The sequence below is a fragment of the Mesoplodon bidens genome (genome assembly GCF_964165515.1).
Source record: "Mesoplodon bidens genome assembly, chromosome: 18".
Taxonomy (NCBI): domain Eukaryota; kingdom Metazoa; phylum Chordata; class Mammalia; order Artiodactyla; family Ziphiidae; genus Mesoplodon; species Mesoplodon bidens.
In genome coordinates, this window is record NC_138175.1 from 52,142,955 (window position 1) to 52,158,680 (window position 15,726).

General features: G+C 47.8%; 1 protein-coding gene across 1 annotated transcript in view; it reads left to right on the forward strand.

Annotated features, from left to right (window-relative positions):
• Positions 1-5,225: 5,225 nt before the first annotated feature.
• The window catches only part of ARHGAP35 (Rho GTPase activating protein 35), a 122,345-nt gene continuing 111,844 nt past the window's right edge, over positions 5,226-15,726 (forward strand). The window contains exon 1 of the mRNA XM_081215696.1: positions 5,226-5,963. The gene's annotated coding sequence lies outside the window, so the exon portion shown is untranslated. The remainder of the gene's footprint in view (positions 5,964-15,726) is intronic.

A 15,726-nucleotide genomic window follows, 5' to 3' on the forward strand; every position in this document is an offset into this window, starting at 1 on the left:
CCCTGTTATTTCCACATTATCTTATTGGTACCCGGAACTGCCCTATCCAAGGTAGGAGGGGACCTGAATACCAGGTGAGAATCAGCGGGGTCCATCTTGGAGGCCTGGCTACCACAATTGCTTAAAGCAGAGGCACCTAGCCTAGCTGAGGAGTTAGGGACAGAGCTAGGCAGAGTGTGCAAGCAGGGAACAGACCTTGTCTCTGCTGTCAAGAATCTCATGGCCTGGGTGGTTTGGAGTCTGAGTCTGTCTATATCTATGGAGTATAGATATAGACAGAAAGGACTAGTCCCGGCACTTCCTCCTTACTACAGAACCTGGAAAGACCCTTTCCTTTGAGGTGTCATTTCAACATGCTTGTCATAGGGAAAAATTGGAAAGAGACAAAATATGCATTGATAGGGGAAAAGTCAGCTAGTTCATATGCAGTCACATAACAAAATATGTGCATTCAGGTAAATATACAGAGAAGTCTGGAAGAAAACACATTTCTGGAAAGGCGAGGGGATGGGGTTGGGTTGTCCAAGGAGACTGCATCTTACCTGGTGTATTTTAAAATTTTGTAAGCACAAGAAATTCATGTATTATTGGTAATTAAGAATAATTAAAAGAATATATAACACAATTGAAAGTGGGCAAAAGATTTGAACAGCATTTCACAAAAGATGCTATTCAAATGGCTCATGTATATATGAAACGATGCTCAACCTCATTAATCAATGGGATAAGACAAATTAAGACCACAACTGGATACCACTACACAGCTATTAGAATGGCCAAAATTAAAGAGATGGACAATATCAAGTGTTTGGGAAAACGTGGAGCAGCTGAAATTCTTCTACATGTCTCTGGGGATGTAAATAGGTGCATCCACTTTGGGAAACTGGTTGAAGTACACATGCATACCCTGTGACCAGCAATTTCACTCTCATGTACATACCTAGCAGGAATTAGTACAAATATTTACCAAAAGACATGTTCTAGACTGTTCAAAGCAGCGCTATTCATAATAACCAAAAAGTGGAAACTACCCAGATGCTCACCAACAATAGAATGTATAAATACATCGTGGGTTCTTCACATAGTAGAATACTACACAACACTGAGAATGAACTATCTCCATTTACACAAAGTAATGTGGATAAATCCAACAAACTATGTTGATCAAAAAAGACCACTTAATTCCATTTATGTAAAGAATTAAAACAGGCAAAACTAAAATAAGCATAGAAATCAGGATGGGGGTCTCCTTGTAGGCGGAAGAGGAGTGACTGGAAGGGGACGGGGTTGGGGGGCTTCTCAGAGATTGGTCACATTCTGTTTTTTTATCTGGGTGCTGGTTACAAGGGCATGTTCTCTTGGAATATTCATCGAGCTGTACACATGTGATTTGTGCACTTCTCAGTGTGCATGTTTTATTTTATTTTTTAAATTATTTTTTAAAATAGGATCTCTCTCTCTCTCTCTCTCTTTTTTGGCCGTGCCACGCAGCATGAGGGAACTTAGTTCCACCGTCAGGGATCAAACCCGTGCCCCCTGCAGTGGAAGCGCGGAGTCCGAACCCCTGGACCACCAGGGAATTCCCTCCATTTTTAAAGTTTATAAAAATTGGGAGGTTCTTCATCCATCCTTCCATCAGACATTTAGCGTGTGCCCACTACGTGTCAAACACTGGCCAGGCGCTGGGATTTTGCAGAGCCTAGACATCCCCGCCTCCCGTTCCTTCCTCGTGATTGGCTTCTCTTCCGGCCAATGGCGGAAGAGTTCACCTCTCTTTGACATAACAGCCACAGCATCAGCTAGCTGCAGCTTCCTCAGTTCGGTTTGTAGGCGGCGCTGTGAGCTCACCGACTCCTTGGTCAAGCTGAGACCTGGTCCTCGCCCTCTGATTCTTTCTGACTCTGAAGAATGGAGAGAGAATATGCCCCAGCACCTCCACCCTCTTTGCAGAACCCTTTTGTGGATTTTTCTGCCTGTGCATCTCCCTGATGCGGATCCAGATCCCCAGGTCCCGCCTCACACCTACTCCAGCTCCACGGTTGGTGTGACCTCCAGTCCCAGATATTCGGGCCTCTAGGTCCATGCTTGGAAAATCTTGACAGTGGCCTAGGCCGGCAGTCGGTACCTCTCTCTGTCAGCTAATTGTTTACTCGCTTGTCTATTTATCCTGGAGTGGAGGTTAGCCTGGTGCGCGGAGGCGGCTGCCCCCAGGGAAGCCTGCTTCCTGTGGTTGGCTTGCTCAACTAACACCCGCCCTCTTGTGCACTGGAAAGAAATGCAGAGCTGGGAAGGCCCTCCTTGATGGTTCCCTTCGTTCATCCAGGGAAACACTGCCTGAGCCCCTGCCTTGTGCCTGGACCTGTGCTAGGAACATCAACATTGATTGGGACATCCCCACCCTGTCCTCATGGGGCTCACAGTCCAGTGGGATAGAAAGACCTATCAGTATAGGGGAACCACCCAGGGGTGGTCAGGGCTTTGCTGGAGGACCCGAAGGTGATGTGGAAGCCTAGAGGGCGACTGGCAGGGCCTCAGGGAGGACCTCCCGGAAGAGGGGACATCTGAGCTCGTATCTGAAAGAAGGAAACGAGTTAGTCATTAAACAGGGACTGTGTCTTGGCTACCATGCCTGCAGTGCCAGCCATCATCCCCTTTGTTTAGAATTAGATTCATTCATTTATTCATTAGCAATTATTTATTGTGGGCCATTTTCCAGACTGAGGAACTAGCCAGAATTCCTGCCTTCATAGGGCTCACACATAAAATGGTGATACCAGGGACTTCCCTGGTGGCGCAGTGGTTAAAAATCTGCCTGTCAATGCAAGGGACACGGGTTTGAGCCCTGGTCCGGGAAGATCCCATGTGCCACGGAGCAACTAAGCCCATGTGCCACAACTACTGAGCCCGCGTGCCACAACTAGTGAAGCCTGTGCGCCTAGAGCCCGTGCTCCACAACAAGAGAAGCCACTGCAATGAGAAGCCTGCGCGCCGCAATGAAGAGTAGCCCCGGCTCTCCGCAACTAGAGAAAGCCCGCGTGCAGCAACAAAGACCCAACACAGCCAAAAAAAAAAAAAAAAGAAAAAAAATGGTGATACCAATACAGAACTTCAACCGCTGATGGAGAGCTGTGAAGAAGTACTAGGTGTGCAGCTATCTGACCCCAGTTGTCTGGGTTTGAATCTCACATCTGCCACTAACTAGCTGTGTAACCTCTCTGTGCCTTAGTTTAGCAGAATAACAACTCTAACCTACTTGTAAGGTGTTCTGAGGGTTAAGTGAGTTAATATGTTTAAAGTGCTTTAGAATGTTGCCTAGCATAAAGTACCCATTTTAATAAAAATATGAGGGTTAGGCCAAATCTGCGAGGCCACCCTGAAGATGTGACTTCGAGTGAGACTTGAATGATAGGACAGGGTCGATGGGCTCCAAAAGAAGGGGAGAGGGGCATCTGGATGCAGAGTGAGCCCAGGCTTCTCTCTTCTCTAGGTGCTGCCAGTTCAAAAATTTCCCAAGATTGGAAGGACCTAGAATACGGCACTGGAGTTATAAACACATATTAATTTGAAGTAGGGGAATCCGATGTCCCTTCTCCCCAGTTTTTCTGGTGTTCTCAAGTGATAGATCTCAAAATCAGTTACAAACCATGGCTTGCAGTGGCACCTAAAGAAAATCTGGCCCACGCATTGGATTTGTTTAGCCCACAGCGCTAAAAACAAACTTTAAAAAAGTCATGAACGGGGACTTCTCTGGCGGTCCAGTGGTTAAGACTCCCGCTTCCACTGCAGGGGGCACGGGTTGGATCCCTGCTGGGGGAACTAGGATCCCGCATGCCACGTGGGGCGCCCCCCAAAAAACAAGTCATAAGCATCTAAAAATCAAATTTCATGCATTAAAAGTGTTAAATTAAAAAAAAAAGGGAGTCAATGGAAACGACCATCATCAGTAATCAGAAAACCTTTATTTGATAGGATGCTTTAAAACTTGAGCACACTTCAATTTTATTTTATTTTACTTTTTTATAGATCAATTTAATTTATTTGTTTACGTATTTTTTGGCTGCATTGAGTCTTCATTGCTGTGCGCGGGCTTTCTCTAGGTGCTGAGAGCGGGGGGCTACTCTTTGTTGCAGTGCAAGGGCTTCTCATTGCGGTGGCTTCTCTTGTTACGGAGCACAGGCTCTAGGTGTGCAGGCTTCAGTAGTTGTGGCACACAGGCTCAGCACTTGTGGCGCACGGGCTTAGTTACTCCGCGGCATGTGGGATCTTCCAGGACCAGGGCTCGAACACGTGTCCCCTGCATTGGCAGGCGGATTCTTAACCACTGAGCCACCAGGGAAGCCCCACACTTCAATTTTTTAAAAAAGCATTGAGATATGACCTCAAAAACAAAACAAAACTTGAGCGCATGTAATTTTATTTATCAACGTTTATAGAGCAAGGCATGATTTTCAGCGCTTTACAAACAGAACTCATTTAATTCTCCCTGCAAACCTTACTAAAGAGCTAAGATTATCATTCCATTTTTTAGATGAGGAGACTGAGTAAAGAAATGAAAAATGCAATAAGAAGAATAGCTTCTCTTTCTACATTCCTTAAATATTGACTGGGCTCCCAGAACGCTCATCTTCCAAGACCCGTACTTCCGGAGGGGTCCCAGAGGAACCCCTCTTCAGTTCGGAGGAATTCAGGGGTTACAGCGGTGCCCCTTCCCATCACTACTCTTTCCCCTCCGGGCTCCCGAACTGACATTTGATTTGCAATGCCGACTTGGAGGCCAGGGCTGCATGCGGGACCAGGCCCTCGCGCCTCTTCCGGGATCAGGCGATCAAGAACCCAAAGCAAGTTGTAATAAGCCACTCGTTACCTGCAGATTTTCTTCTCTGCCAGGAAAAAGAGCACGCGCTCCTCAGCCCCGCCCCTTCTTCCGGATCGACGAATTGAGGCTCCTATTGGGCTAAGGCGGGCCACGCCTCTTCGTGTTCCCCAATTAACTCCTCCACTGGGTGCGCTCCCTCCTCCTCAGCCCCGCCCCACCGCCCCAAGTTACGTCGCTCCCTCTCTCCTCCTCCGTTTTCCCCGGGGCTGAGCTCGCGCGGCAAACCCACCGCCCCTTGCCTCTTATTGGCTGGTCAGGTCCCGCGCGAGCGGGATCGCGCCCTTCGCTCACGCCCCCAAAGCTGGGCCATGCCTCTCCCCTCCCGCTTTCTCCAAGAGCCAGGGCGAGGAGGGTTTCGGCTGCTTCTGGCGCGCGCAAGGGTGCGCGCGCCTCTCGAGGACCACTCCCTCCGCCTCGTGCGAGTAGCCGCGGCTGCTGGCACCCCCTCCCGCGCACGCGCACTTGGCCACCCCAGTCCTCTGCCCGGTCGCGGGTAGCCTCGCGCTCTGTCTCGAGCCGCAGCCACCGCACTAGCGGCATTTCTTGGGGGCGCACGCGCACTGCGCCCTCCGCACCCGTTCCCTGGACGCGGCCGATGTGGTGGCAGTGAGTCCCTCGGGCGCGCACGCGCTCTCGCTTCTCCTTCGCCACGCGCCGGTTATCCCCTCGCGGCGCGCCCTCACGGGCCGTTATCCCCCTGCAACTGTCCCCGCGCCACGCACGCGCAGCAGCGAGGGGGAGCGCGCGCGGGAGCGGCGGCCGCAGGAAGGAGGCGCCGCCGCCGCCATTGCGAAGGAGGGAGGGAAGGAGCGAGCAAGGCTGGTCCGCCCTCCCCCTGGTTCCCGCCCCTCCCCCCTTCCCCTCCCCGCCCCCCGCCCCGAGAGAGAGCCGCGGAGCGGCGGGAGGAGGAGGTGGAGGAGGCGGAGGAGGGAGCCCGCGAGGGAGGGTCCGCCCGGCCCCCCGCCGCCGGAGCTGCCGCCGCCGCCTCAGCTGCCGCTGAACGAGGAGCAGCAGAACATGGCGCCGGGGCCGCCGTCGCCGCTGCCGGGATCCCAGAGGCCAGGGCCGCGCTGAGGGCGCCCAGCTGGTGAGTGCGCGAGCTCCCGGGCCCCGGCGGCGAGGCCGGGCGCCGCCCCGCTGTGGGGTCCAGGGGGAGGCGGGGACGGCGGGGCCCGGAGCCCGCGAACAATGGAGGAGCCGGAGGGGGAGGGGAGGGAGCGGCCCCCCAGCCCCCCGGGCCCCGCCGGCCCCGCCGCTTCGCGCTGCGGCCCGGCCCGCCGGGGCCCGTCTGCCCTTCGGACTTGCCCCTGCCCGCCCAGCCCTGCTGTCGCCGCGTCTGCCCCCACCCTCCAACCCATTGGGATCTCGGTGTCTGCCTCGGCCTCCCCCCCCACTCTGCTCCCAATTCTGCGCCTCCCCCTTCCCTCTTCCGCCCCTCAATGATGCCCTTCGCCCCTCCTAGACTGCAGTGCTCAAGGGATCCACCTCCTCAGTGACCCTTCCGCATCCCTTAATTCTGGACCCGCACTTTGAGATTCGTGATCCTTCTGCCTTCTTCGATTCCGCTTTCACCACCCTGGATGCCCCCTTCTTTGACCCATCTTCTGTTACCCTCCGCTGTTTCACCGCCAGGAGCTGTCCCTCTAGGACCTGCGGTTCCACCTCCTTGGTGATTCATCCAAGACCCTGTTCGTCTTGGCACTGCTGCTCCTAGGTCTTCTCCTTGGACTTAATTCCACGTCCCTCTTGGGCCCTGCTGCCTGCTGACAAAACCTGCTCCCCCCACCCCGCATACCCCTGGACTCTCTGACCTTCGTCTGCCTCAGTTCAGTTCCCTGCCCCCTCTCGGACTCGGATGCACCATGCTCGCCTCCTACCCTGCTCAGACCTTGCTCCCGTCTGCCATTCAGAGCCTTTCCTCTCTTCCAGACCTTTCTGCCTCCCCACTCTGCCCCTCATCCAATCTCAGATCTTGCTGTGCCCTCCAGCCTGCTTGCTTTCAGACTGCTTTCCATGAGGCAGCCTCCTCCCCCTTCTCTGACCCTGCAGCTCTCTCGTTTCTGCCTTTCACTTCTCTGACCTTTCTCCCGAACTCAGCCCCTCCGCAGCCTCAAGCCCTGCAGTCCCCAGTTCTGCCCCAGTGTTCTCTTTGCCGTTTTCTCTCTTCCCCACCTCCTTATTGGCCCTCTTTTGAGCGGTTCGATTCATTTGCTCCGGCTTCCTTTGACCTGTCTCCCCTTCAGTATTTCTCTGTGTAAGACCTGCTTCCAGCCTCTTTCTCCAAGTCGTGTCCTCTTCACTTGGGCCCTTCTTAGATTTGTCCTTTACCTCACTGAACCGTCGATAACTTGTCTCTGATCCATCACCCCCTTCCCTTCCCATTCTGCACCTCAGACTTGCCCCCGATCCTTCTTGCACCTGCTCTTTCATTTGTTCAGTTCCGCCCCATGCTCTCTGTTTAATGCTTTCCTCGCAGCTCTGCCCCTTTTGGAGCTGTCCACTTGTCCACCTATTTTTTGGACCCATTTTAACTTCCTTACTGCTGTCCCCTGTCGGTACGGTCCTCTAACTCTGGTCGTCTTGTGACTGCCTCGCACCTCTGTTGCCTCTCAGTTCTAAGTTTTCCACCTGATCGTCTATCCCCCCACCATTTTGATTCAGCCCTCAACCTCCACTCTCTCCTTGCTCGTATTTGTCCTCCCCTTTTTGCCCTACCTCCTACCCCCTTGCTGAGTCTCCTTCCCCCTGCTCTGCCCAGTATAGAGATGTTTCCCCAACCATTCCTACCTGTCACTCCCCCCACCCCAGCTTCCTCTTAGAGCTGTCTCAGTTCTGGGCTAGAGTCTCCCTCCCTTTTGTGATCCCTCTTCCAGATCTGTTCTTCATTGCCTTGTTTTCTCCTTCATCTTTTCTTGCCCCTTGTATCTTGCTAGGCTTCTTCTCTTCCCATTTAGTTCCTGTCACATTTGCTTCTCCCAGCTCCCCTGCTTGACCTGCACATTCCCACTGGGTGCTTCCCTTCCTCAGGCATGCCTTTCTCTGGTCTCCATCCCTCAGCTTTGGAGGGGAAGGGGCTGGGTTGGGCCTAGGCTTCTGCAGGCTCAGGTTTAGACTGCAGATTCTCTCAGCTCTCTGACCCTGAGGGTTTTATCTCGAGGGATCCTGTGAGATCTGAGTAAATAGGTGGGGGTTGGTTGATTGGTTACTGCTGAGTCTGGGAGTGTCTCCCCCCATCTCCCCCATTTCTGCCAAGGTTAGTGGTGGTGGGGGTAGATCTCCTTTCCACTGCCCCGCTTTCTTTCCCGCTCCCATTTGGCTCCCCAGCCCCTTCGGGTCCCTGGGCTTTGCAGTTTTGTGTCCTTCAGAAAAGGAGAGTGCAGCTGCTCACAGGTCTGTCTTCTCATTCTCACTTTCCCTCCCTCCTTCTCTGAGCTATTGAGACAGTCGTGCCCCCTCCCCGCTTCACCTCCAAGCCAACACCCTTTGGGAGAAGTTAGGAGTACGCTTTTTTGTTTGTTTCCAGCTGACAAGTCATACATGTGTTTTACCTTCGGCTGGGGAAATGCCAGTTCTCGAGTTCTCCCCAGTCCCACGGGGGGTTGTGGTCGCACTTGGTGTTTAGTGCTGTGGGTCTGCAGAAGCTGCCAGTCTTGACTTCTCTAATGGCCTCTGGTTTGCTTTGTGACCTTCGGGAGGGGTGGTGGAAAGTGGGCTTATTTCTTTTTCACCTCTGCTCCAGGAAGGATTCAGCTTCCTGGTCTTCAAAATGGTGAGGGCCTGGGTTTGGAAAGCTCTTTGCAGTTGTTTGTTGAAACGGAGTGCCAAGTGTCACTTAGATTTCTGCCCTCTGGTATTGCAGGCGCTCCCAGCCACAGGAGTTGAATGCTTATAGGTAGATCTATGTTTGGGAAAGGGAGGGGGCTCATTGGTGTACCAGGAGTATGTGGGTGGACCCTGACACTCCCCCAGCCTTTTGACTGCCCTGGTTTGGTAGAGTGAGAAATGGGTGCCAGGAACTGTCTGATATGATTGGGTTTTTGGTTTATTACCTGCGAAATGTACCTTTGCTGCCTTTTCCTTGAGCTTCAGTGATCTTATGTTGGGGGTAGGGTTTAGTAAGTTCATTCAGAGGAAGAGGTGGTTTTTACAGAAAACCAGACAAGCGTTTTCCTTCCTTACCTTGGGAGAAGGAAGCTTTTGCATGTTCTAGGTTTATTTATTTTATTTCTTAAGTAAATCAAAAGCCTGATTTTTTTTTCCCCCTGTGGCCTAGGGCAATTGCATATTAAAGCAGCCATCAAGCTGTGAAGGAGTGTTTACAGGAAGGAATTTATTTCTTAACTGAGCTATAATCAAACTTTGTTTACTTCAGCACTTATTTAGAATAGTTCTGTGTGAATGCATGTGAAATAAAAAACATTCACTGTCATCTACAGAATTGAACCATTGACTCATCAAATGTTAGGGCATTTGTATGTGAGACGGTGAGGGGGGCTGGATAGTAGATCCATATGGCCCCTTTAGTTTCTAAGTTCTTAGGACTTTAAGTTTTGTGACAAGCAGAGTCTGGTAGTTGTAATTATCTGTGGCATTTGTCTTCACCGTTATTGACTTTAAGAATTTTGGTTCACTTCTGTTAGTTTCTGTTCATTTCTGAGTTTTGGCCTTGTGAACCATGATTAATTCTCTGAATTTGTTTGAGTTTATGTTCCTCATGTTGGTATAAATAGTTGTTTTGTTTTTTATTCTTAATGTGGACGTGGCAGCTAATTAAGAATAAAAACAACTGTGTATGCAGTACTGCTTAAATTCGTGTTCCAGGGTTTTAACATCACTGGCAGCATAGAAAGTTTCTGCGTGCCCAAAGCTTACGTTTACATAATAGGAAGAGAGGAGACAGAAGAACAAAGAGCTGATTTTTCTTCCTAAACTGGTAACTGATGTTCCAGAGCTTGTCAGGTTTCTCTGATGGTAGCAGAGGCTCCAACTCCTGTATCAACATTTGCTTTCATGAAGGAATTGGGTGCTACAGAAATCTGAGGTGGTAGCCTTGGCCTTCTGGAACATTTATTGTGCCAGTTGGGGGTGGGGTGTGGAGTGGGGGATGGCGGTAGACCACTGTTTTCGACCTAGTAATATGTCTTCAAGGGCTCTTGCCCTGCCTAGAAAGTCTTTGTATTACTGGCCTGATTAAAGTTCCTGTCTTTTTTTATACTAGCCTTTCTTTTTGGCTTTGTCCCCCCTCCCTTACCCTCTGCCCCTTTTTTCTTGCCATGATGAAGGCCAAAGATTTAGGACAATAAAAAGATCAGAAAATAGTCATTCCTCTTGATACTGGACACATGCAAGTTGTCCTTGTGCAGATCCATGGGCCTGATGGTGACTTTTGACAAAGGACAGTCTGGGAGGAGTGAGGGTTGCATAGGTGACGGTAAACTACAGCCTCATAGGTGTTTGGTCAGTCTGTATGTGATGAGGAAACACATCAGGTCAATACAGTTGGAGATTGAAAAGATGAGACTAGTTGTCTGTTTCCCTCTAGTCTTGTCTGCTTTCCTCTCTTCCGTCTGCTGTGGTGTTCTGAGAGGTGTTAGGTGTCTTGTAGGGCCTTCCTGTGATCTGCTTTGACTCTTGTCATTCACCAACTGGCAGTCTAAACAGTGTGTTAACATACTCAGTCACTGTGACATTTTATTTATCATCTAGTTCAGTCGTTTAAAATTTCTTTTCCACACTATATGAAATAGATAAACTTGGAGATTCTCTGCTTGAAGAGGGAAGGTGACCAGCAGAAAACCCTTGGGTTTGGAACAACAGTTTGAAGCTCAGTGTGCCTCGTCTAGCCTCCTCATTTACAGTTGGGGCAATGGAAAGCTTGCAAGGGGCATGCTGACAGGCTTCCTGTTATAGTTGAAAAAGTAATGGGCATACGGGTAGGAGACCTTCTGGTCTAGGCCTTAACCTAATTAGAGGGACACTTGGACAGAATGCTTTACCACTCTGGCCTTCACATTCGTAGCCTGAAGTCTTGTGTGCCATTCAGCTCTGATTGTAGATTCTCGCCCTGGATCACCTACCACATCAGAGCTGGGACTGGGACTGGGCTCCTGGTGCTACTCTTAACCACTGCACCCCTCCCCGCCCCCCCCATCAAATCCTGTAACCCAGAACGGGCCAGGCAGTGGGGGGGCTCTTTCCCCAGGGGATGCAGTAAAATGAATTGGATTACCTTTGTTGTATGCTTTTTCATAAATAAAATAAACACTTGCCTCTTCTTCAGGCATTCACATGAAGACTAGTTTATAATTTGGGGAGAAAGGGGCATCCAGATTTTATTAACTACATAACTAAAACCATATACCTCTTAAAAACAATATGGAATTTTTCAAGCTGAGTCATTGTTGACCTAGGCTCTCAAATAGCAGTGGTCTGAATAGCACTTGAATGCTGGTATTAAGAAATGCAAACAAATCATTCATGTTCATCTTCCTGAAAGTTTATTTCAATTTAATTTTTGATACTATGCTTTATCAGGCTTCATCTGTGAAGAATTCTTGAAAATAATACTTGGCATCTGTCAGTCTAATCTTCATTTATTTGCTTCGCTGATGTTAAGAGACACCATTAAATTGATATATTAGCAGAGAACCAGCCATGAAGCATCCTCACAGGAAAGTAATATTTATTTTAGTCAAAAGTAGCCAGACTTGCCTATCTCCTTCATCCTTTTTGAAATGAGCATTTTCATTTTATGAAATTTGTGGCAGTTGTGATGTTGCATTATGCATCTATAGGTATTTCATACTTTTTTAAAAAATTAATTAATTTATTTTGGTCACGCTGGACGACATGCGGGATCTTAGTTCCCTGACCAGGGATTGAACCTGCGCCCCCGGCATTGGAAGGGCGGAGTCTTAATCACTGGACTGCCAGGGAAGCCCTCATACTTTTTTTTTTTTTTTAATTATTTATTTGGTTGCACCAGATCTTAGTTGCGGCTTGCCAGCTCCTTAGTTGCAGCACGTGGGCTCCTTAGTTGTGGCTCGCGAACTCCTAGTTGTGGCATGCATGTGGGAACTAGTTCCCTGACCAGCGATCGAACCTGGGCCCCCTGCATTGTGAGCGCGGAGTCTTAACCGCTGCACCACCAGGGAAGTTCCTACCCTCATACTTTTTTTGCTCTCCTAGTGTCTGCCTTCTTATTTGGAAAATGTTCTCTTGCTAATCACTATTGTAATATTTGCGTTTGGTAATCAAACTTGAACAATTGAGAGGCAGCTTCCTATGGCGTAAACAAAGTTGAATTGGTAAGAAGAAACCTGGGTTCTAGCCCTGGCTCTGCTGCTTACTAGCTGAGTGACTTTGGCTAAATCATTTTCACTTCTCTGGGCTACAGTTTCTTCATTAGAAAAATGAAGGGATTGTACCAGTTGGTTCCCATTATTTCCCATCATACCTAGCAAAATATCTTGTACATAGTAGGCCCCCACTACATACATGCTGATTGAAGCCAAGCTGGTGCCAAAGACTTTTTTCTTTTTTTGGGGGGGAGGGGGGGAGTTGGGGAGATGTGTACACTGACCATAATGGCTATTTTTAGGCTTGAAACTCTTAGATGGCATGCCCTCTTGGTCAGCATTTAATCCCTGTACATACATACACACATATATCGTAAGTGTCTTGACCAGGGCTACACAGCTAATAGATGCTAGGGCTATGTTATAAATCCATGTCTGTCTGATTCTAAAATTTGTGTTTATTTTATTAGACTGCCTTGCCTGCCTGGGATGTAAGAATTAGCTGTATTTCTAATCCCTTGAGGAATTCATAGTCAGTTATAAACAATTAACTATATATAATAATATGGGGTGGGGTGAGGGAAGTAAATGTTCAGTAGACTATTATTAATTTCTAGCTGCTTTGGAGGCAGTCCCATATTAATCTTAAAGATTTTCATATTCAGAGACTGAACACACATTAGGTTCCATATCACAGTATTTTAAAAGGAATCCACAGCCACAAGTACCAGCTTGTCTTTCTAGTCAGCATATTGAAGAAGTTGAGTATTTTATTTCTGACCTGGATTCACACCCAGGTATAACAAAACTGTAAGTAAATTTGTCTAACAGAAATAAGATGGAAATGCTTGGTCACGTAATAGCCTTAAATCTATATTTCGGGACTTCCCTGGTGGCCCAGTGGTTAAGAATCCGCCTGCCAGTGCAGGGGACATGGGTTCGATCCCAGGTCCAGGAAGATCCCACATGCAGGGGAGCAAGTAAATCCGTGCACCGCAACTGCTGAGCCTGCGCTCTAGAGCCCGCAAGCCACAACTATTGAAGCCCGTGCTCTGCAGCAAGAGAAGCCACAATGAGAAGCCCACGCACCGCATCGAAGAGTAGCCCCCCCGCCCGAAGCAACTAGAGAAAGCCCACGCACAGCAACGAAGACCCAGCGCAGCCAAGAAAAAAAAATCTATATTTTCTTTGGCAAATAGAAAAGTATCTGAATAGCTCTTAATTGATTTTCTTCTGAGAAAACTCTCTAGACAACTACAAATGTATAGATAAAAATATACTTTGCCCCTTGTTTGTGTGGAGCTCCCTATAATACTTTTTTTTTTTAATTTCAATTCAGAAAGTTATTAAATAATGTTGGGGTGAGAGAGTGTTTTCCAGCTACAGTTAATAGCCTCCTGAAGTGTAAAAAAAATATTGTTGCATTGTACTTCTTCCCATCTCCATTTAAAAGAAAGGTCAAAACCGAGTCTTCATCTGTTGCAGCCTGCACTGCTTAGGAATAAGACAAGGAAAATGATTACTGTTAATTGCCACGGGCAATTAAAAAGGATTCTTTGTTCAGTAACAAATTGATTGTGTACAAATGAAAGTCAGCACTGCATTAATACAAGATTATTAGATTCTTGAAATCAGCATCTTCAGCTAGAGTGGCTTTCACTTCAAGGGAATTGTGTCACTGGGAGTAGTGTACCTAAATGCTTGGTGATTAAAAGTGTCACTAAGTCTTGGACTTCCTTGGTGGCGCAGTGGTTAAGAGTCTGCCTGCCACTGCGGGGGATGCAGGTTTGAGCCCTGGTCCGGTAGTATCCCATATGCCACGGAGCAACTAAGCGCATGTGCCACAACTACTGAGCCCGCGTGCCACAACTTCTGAAGCCCATGTGCCTAGAGCCCGTCCTCTGCAACAAGAGAAGCCACCGCAATGAGAAGCCCATGCACCATAGCGAAGGGTAGCCCCCACTCTCCGCAGCTAGAGAAAGCCCGCACGCAGCAACGAAGACCCAACGCAGCCAAAAATAAATAAATTTATTGGGGAATAAAAAAAGTATCACTAGGTCTTTATGTTTCAGAAATGCTTATTAAGTTTCTAGGTGGAAGACTGATAGATGCTGCTTTTGTAATATCATTTTTAACGGACTGATATCATTGAATATTTTAATGCTGCTGACCTATAGGAAATTTCTTCCACTGATTGGTCAGTCAGTTGAGGAATGCACATAAAACCTTTGATAAATGAGGAAAAAGGACCCTGACTGCTGCGGGAGTGGGTTATGGCACATGCCTGGTATTAGTCAAGAGCCATGAAGGCTTAAAAATGGTCAGTTGAGCTAAAGTAGTTGTGATTTGATGTTATACGTGTATATATAAGGAATACATATTTTCTTTTTTTTTTTTTTTTTTGCGGTACGCGGGCCTCTCACTGTTGTGGCCTTTCCCATTGTGGAGCACAGGCTCCGGACGCGCAGGCTCAGCGGCCATGGCTCACGGGCCTAGCCGCTCCGCGGCATGTGGGATCTTCCCAGACCGGGGCATGAACCCGCGTCCCCTGCATCAGCAGGCGGACTCTCAACCACTGTGCCACCAGGGAAGCCCCATATTTTCTTATGTACAGATTCCCTTAACATTTTTTCTTTTTGTTTACTTTTTTTTTAATTAAGGAGCAACTTACATGTAGAAAAGTACATAAACCTTAAGTGTACATTTCTGAATTTTCTACATCTTGTACAGACCCCTTTTTCATATGATGGGGCATAATTTCCTTTCCACACAATTCTTCATAAGTTGGAAACTGTCTGAGAGTCTCTATCTGTAAGGCAATTCAGTCATGACTTTAATATACAAATGTGAATGTGTAGGATCATATTTATAACTTTTCCAAGTTTGTTTGAGGTCATATACCTGGTAATGAATGGGATAATCGTGATCTCGTACAGATTACAAGTGTCGAAAGCATCTTGTAATAACAGATCTTTCCTATTTGTGTTGTAATTCCAGAGTTTTTGGGTCTCTGTTTACTTGGAATTGAAAGGAAATAGGTATGGTCACTGCTGTGACATCATGATGGGACTGTCAGGCACGCAAACTGGTGTGAACTTTCTGGAAAGCAGTTTGGCAATGTTTTAAGAGACACAATCCTTGATCTAGTTATAGGTATCTATATGGACCAAAACCTAGAGATGAGGACCAAGATTTTATACAAAGATGTTAATTATAGTGATGTGTATTGGAAAGAAGAGAAGCAATCTAAATGTTTTAACTTTAAGGGAATGGTCACTTTATGGAAAAGTCTGGAGTCATGTAAAAAGGATGTTTTTGGAGAATTCTTGACATGGGAAAGTGCACACAAAATAAAATTAAGTATGAGAAAAAAGCAGGATATAGAACTATAAACAGTGTGGTTCCAGTTATTTTAAAATATATATGGGAAAAAGTGGAAGAAATATGCCAAAGTGCTGTTAGTATTTATCTCTATGTTGTAGAATTTTGAGTGATTAAATTTTTTTTCTGAGTTTTCCCATTTTCCATAATGATTTTACTGTTTTTTATTCA